This window comes from Ruditapes philippinarum, unplaced genomic scaffold (genome assembly GCF_026571515.1).
Source record: "Ruditapes philippinarum isolate M1 unplaced genomic scaffold, ASM2657151v2 ctg1913_1_1_1_1, whole genome shotgun sequence".
Classification (NCBI taxonomy): Eukaryota; Metazoa; Mollusca; class Bivalvia; order Venerida; family Veneridae; genus Ruditapes; species Ruditapes philippinarum.
The window spans coordinates 219,608-225,804 of NW_026860906.1; the positions used below are offsets into that span (position 1 = coordinate 219,608).

At 32.3% G+C, this 6,197-nt stretch overlaps 1 long non-coding RNA gene across 1 annotated transcript; it reads left to right on the plus strand.

The window, feature by feature from the left end:
- The first annotated feature begins 413 nt into the window (after positions 1-413).
- On the plus strand, positions 414-2,830 carry LOC132713879 (uncharacterized). The gene is made up of 3 exons (XR_009623500.1): positions 414-708; positions 1,364-1,480; positions 2,740-2,830. It is a non-coding gene; the product is annotated as an uncharacterized LOC132713879 (long non-coding RNA).
- Positions 2,831-6,197: the final 3,367 nt, after the last annotated feature.

Consider the following 6,197-nt stretch of genomic DNA (forward strand, 5'->3'; position numbering starts at 1 on the left):
ATTTTACATTCAGTAAAGGGAGGTAATCATATTTTGAAAATTTACTTAAGATAAGCCTTGTTTGTTTCCCTTTAATGAAGTAAAGCGGCATAACATCGAGCTTTCCGTTATAAACAAAAAATTAATTCTTGCTTTATGCATAACTTACCATTCCATGTATTTTTATATTAATTCATATTTTTTGCTCATTAGATATATAGTGTATTTACGTTTAAAACAAAATTTCAATATCAGAATGTATACCTATAGGCTTCCGAAGACTGTAATCTGACCTTGACACCAACGATGACGTCACGATTGGCTTCTACACACTCTACGCAAGCGTCCTCGTCAAGAATGGCCAGCGTGTCTGACTCTCCTACAGGCGCTGTAATAATCAATTATAGGATTACACGAACCCTGGCGAGCTGGAGTAAGAATCTTCATACCGGCATGATATTATAATAAAGAACGGACGAGTTATCGATCCTGGAAATCAAATAGATGACATTCTCGACGTTGCTTTAAAAGATGGTAAGATATTTGATGTGGGGAGAAACCTTAAGCTGGATTCTAAATCATCGTACGATGCATCTGGCCTAATAGTTACGCCAGGTTTGATAGATGCGCACGTGCATTGTTACCAGTACGCTACGCCGTTAGGAATTAACCAGGATGAAGCGTGTTTGTCACGTGGTGTGACGACTATAATTGACGCTGGGAGTTCAGGTAAAGATAGGTTTTAATATATTTTGGAAAACATTAAAATATATAGGAATATTTTGATGAATTATTATAACTCATTATATATTTAATATAGTACATGCATAAATAAATACATGTATGTGGTTCTCTTTCTATATGTTAAAGATATGCTTAAAAATTAGAAAATATTGATAACTGCTACACAGTCTTTTCGTAAATATGAACGTAACAAGTTTTGACTTCACTCAAAGTTGATATGTTATGTTTAAAATTCTACTCATATATGAATATATAGTGTCAGTTTTTGTAAATAAAAGACCAACTTTACTTGATTCGTAATAGGGAACGCAGCCTCCCTTAAATAGTTTATTCATTCTTTTATTCAAATTAGACACATTCAGTAAGAATTGCTTAGATGTCAATAAATTTCTGTTATAAATATATTTTATTTAAGGATAAGTATAGTATATCTTTTATTTAAATGAGATCTGTATTGTTTTATGAAATGCTTTAATGTATATAGGACCAATTTTACAGTCATACGTATTCTCTATTTTATTAATGTCTCGACTTATTCTTACTATACTTATCAAACTTCACGGCACTTCAATTCACAACGTTAAAAAAGGAGGAGAGGTTTTAAAAAAAGAAACGGTGTGTTTTGTTTTTTCTCAATTAGGGGCCACGACATTTCTTGGGCTACGGAAGTTCATTATTGATCAATCAAAGACGCGGGTTCGATGCCTGTTACACATCGCCATGCACGGCCTTGCTGCGGCAGGATGCGCAGGGGCAGGTACTAATTATTGTTATATTTGTATTTATATGTGTTTAAGGACAGTTAAGTGATAATTTACACCCGAGTGATACATTTTTCTTACCAATATTCTTTGTAACAAGTGCCTCTCGGTCGATTGGTTAGAGTCGCTGACTTTGACTATCAATTGTCACTAGCCGCTGTAGGTATAAAACTTATTTGAGACTTTGGATTCTAACACGTGAGGAAGCAAACCTAAATAATACCAGGGAGGTCGCGGGCTCAACTAAATTGTCCGTTCGCCCGACCCCGAAACAATGCAAGGAATCTGAGACGGCAAAAATCAATTGTCGTATTGCCAAGGTTGTCCCACAGCCTGTACGAACAAGTGTAACATTTCAAGAATTTACTATTTAGATATCATACGGACAAGACTAGTTTAGATATACTTCAAATAAGAACGGACAATTAAGTCAACATTGGATTTTGTCGGCCCTGCCGGGAAGGTCACACCATATGACCTTCACCTTTCAAGTGTGAGTGAGACTAAAGATCCGAACAAAAGAAAAAACAAAATCATCATAATTATTTACATAATTATGAAACTTTTCTTTGTAAGTTACTATTGTGAGATGTTTATTAAAATATGTCAGCCATATAAACAATAAGTAGTTGATACACCATAGTCACTGACATAAACATGCCTTATCTAACTTTTAATGTGTCAACGTTTTCAATATGTTATTGATCAACATATTATCAATTCATTTTACAACATTCGTTTATGCATTGTCACGATTTGCTAATGAAAATATTAAGATAATGTGAGATGTTTTGTTGTCTAATTTCTGTACTGATTTTAACAAAATTAATGTTATTATATGTACTCTGTTGGTAATTGCAAGATTTTGAATTTCTATATATTAGTACAATGTCATATTAAAACAGCTTGGCGGTTTTAATTATGAAGGAAAGTAGAAATATGTCACAAATGTTCCTCTGTTTTACTGATTTGTTTGTCTCCGGACTCCGGACGTTATTTGAAATGTGTAGGTTTTGATTGACTAATTGACCCAAAGCTTGTGGAATAACAAAAAAAGATAAGCAAACCTTTTTACCCCCCCCCCCCCCCATTCAAAGCTTGTGGGAAAAAAAGATAAGCAACCCTCCCCCCAATAAAAAACAAAACCGCTCTTGCCTATTCACACCTTTTGCCGATAGATGGCGTTTTCCACTGTGACGTCATGCCGTTATGGTTATTCATATTCAGGGTTCGTAAAATCTTGTTTTTATTACAGCGCCCGGAGGAGAGTCGGACACACTCGCAATTCTTAACCAGGACGCTTGCGTTGAGTGTATAGAAGCCAATCGTGACGTCATCGTTGGCGTTTTGGGGTCCCCCCCCAACCGGGGTCCCCAGATTACAGTACCCCCCCCTTCGGTATGGGGTGTGGGAATAAACAGGGAAAACCCCGATTAAAAAAAAAGAAAAAAGAAAAAGCCATTATAGGTACGCTTCCTTTCTGACATTTAAAACGTTTCTTCTTAATAAACTTAAAAATAAAAAAGTCATATATTTAGTGAACAACAAATAAATAAATAAATAATAAAATAAATAAAATAAAACAACCAAAAAATTGGACGGGTATGATTTACATGAAGCAAGAAGTAAAATGGTTATTTTCTATAGTGAAATAAATTACAAAACCTATTTGTTTAAAACGGAACCCTTGCCTAAAAAAGAAAGGAGGAAAGAAAAAGGAAGACATACTCGGCTAAAATAAAATTAAAATTCTATATATATTTACCTCCCTTTACTGACAATATGTCATTTTTATATTAGAAAGCAACATTGTTGTTTAATCATTACATGTACGAATACTTGCACAGTTCGAAATTTTCTTAAACGCACATTTTATGTTACGTGAACAAACGAGAAACCAAACGAGCACGTTCAATTTGCAAACGAAATTTTCTTCAAGTCCTGACGAGCCGAAGTATTTGATATTTCATTTCGCCGTTTCTCGGTCATTTTTACATAATTATTCAGAATATGACCTGTTGAGAGACTTCTTTAATGTTCTTTTACTCGGGCGCCCGCTTGTGCCTGAAATAATATACATAGAGACAACCGAGGTCTTCCTCAACCTGTAAAGCTGGAAAGTGACCTGTCATATGTTGGTGTAACGAAATGAAAATAAAAAAGGCAATTTTTGTTTTATTGGTATATACAGAAGGGCGTTATCGGCAGCCAAACGTTGCGGGCTACCATCGATGGTGCATCATTGTGACTCAACAGTACCCACACAAACAAGTAAACTACTTCTTATTTCATAGGAATACTAATTATATAGTTATCATTGTTCCCTAAAGCAGCACGCCACCATATTCATGCACAATTTTGTGAAGTAAAAGAAAGAAAGTTTTACACATTGTACATAAACAACACTTGCAATTAACGTACTGCGTTAGTAACGCAGTAGAGATATGTAACTGATTAATCATTATTTAGGTAATTGTACATAAAGAAATTCAATAAATCACAGTTTTGGGTATCTAATGTGCTGCAAAAAATGCAAATCATCATGTTAAATCGCTTAATTGCAGACCAAATTTTTGTTTGTGACTTTTGTGCATAGTTTATATTGACATTTTTTGTCGTTTTTATTTACGGTGTAAAAAGTTAATGGTTGGTATAGAGGAATACTAGTTTACTTGTTAGCGTTGAATGCAGCAATGTTTCATTGTTGAGAAATGTCATTGTCAAATTAATTTCAAACACAACACACTCACATACAACTTTTAGGAGCGAATGTGGTCCAATCACTTTGTATGAATATTCATTTATTTTTTCAATCCATTGTTTAAAAAAATTCATCAACGTCAAAAATCATATGGCCATGAACTTTCAGCTTAAATTTCCTGTTGACATAGCTGTTCTGAATTCTTTTAAAAGTACATAATTTATTCCTTAGAAGTATGCCTACTCTTGATGTAATTTACGACTTTTTGATTATTAGGAAGCTGTCCTTGTTAGTAATAAATGAACATGAAATGATATAAAACAAAACACATCTATTTACCATAGATTTCACGAGATGTTTCATCGGGCAATGACAGCGCAGAACTTTCAATAGGAACATGAACAAATGTGCTTTCAGTTGTTGTTTTAAGGTATATTTCCATTTATATATACATAAAGAAACATATAAATATCATTTTTTATTCCGTATTTAATTCATTTGTTCGTTTATTTTGTTGTTGTTTTTTGCTGTTTTTCTTTGGGTTACCAAACTCAAATCAAGAAAACTTTTATATGAAAATACATTATTCTTTTATATATATATATTGTCTTTTTTATTAACACACGGTTGAATATAAAGTGATAAGTAAAAAGTGATATGCCAACCTCGGCGTTTTTGTTTTCTTTGCTTGTTTTTTGTTGGTTTCCATGTTTTGCGGGTTTTTTTGTTGTTTTTTTTTAATTACCTATTATACTGTGTGATAAAAACAGTGTTATATTTTCGTCCATTATTTGTTGAAGCCATTCTAACGAGTCCAATTACTTTGGTTTAGGCCTCATTATTTTCATGATCTAGATATATATCCAGTCCAGATTATCTATCAATTCATGTTTAAAATCCTGTTTACGTATATCACAATATACACGGCGTTTAAATGAAACAAGGAGAAGTATCTCTAGGAAAAACAGAGGATATTTGAGGGTTTTTTTTTCTATAAATACAGGACTTATTTTCATTTAGTGGTATGAAAATCAATATTTCATGAGTGACGGTAGCCTCAGGTGAAATATGATAATTTTCATACTACAAGATGAAAACAAATCCTGTATTTAAAGACAAAAATCTGTTTATCATATAATTCTACTTTTATGACATTACAATTTGAAAGTATTTCACACAAATTTTGTGTATTGGCTGAATTAAGAAGAAAGAAGTCCGGCAATACATAAGTGAAAATACGGAAAATGTGTATCACAGCAGTGAAAAAAAATTAGAATTTTACAGTAAATAAGGAAAATGAAAATAAGCATTTTTTTTTTTCATCAATATTTCTCAACATTTCATTTATAGAATAATATATATTTTATATAATAATCGTGTTTATATCAAGTTTTTTGTTGCCAGTATATCATTGCTATGTCACGATTGATATGAGTGAGATATATTGTGTACTTCCACTTCAAAAAGTCCTTCACAAAAAAAACACTAAACCGCTACACTTACTAGCTCATTTCTTTTACCTTTGTTGTCACTTTGCGATTACTGATCCTTGAAAGTTATAGCCCCTTTTTAAAATTTCTCTCAATGATCATTATTATGTTTTTACATTAAAAATTGTTGGTTTTGTTTTAGAAATCTATATAAATGAGATATCATTGGTGGTAAATTATTTCAGATGTTAAAAAGAAAATTTTTGTTCTATTTATTTTTATTTCCTTTTCGTGTATCCTAAAGGAATATTAATGGTTTGTTTAATGTATAACTCAAATTTTGTATATTACCCCCCATAATACAAATATTACATTCTTAACAGCAATAAATATAGTTCAATCCGAAGTACGGTCTTGCAAAAGCAATGGTTAAAGGAAAATCAGTCCATAAAATTGTTTTTCGTAAAGAACCTTTTGAAATAAAAATTCAACATCAATATATTATGGTAAACTGTATATGCCTTAAACCAGTCTCACTACAGAATAGATCTATGTATCCAAAACGGTCTTACACCGGTTACT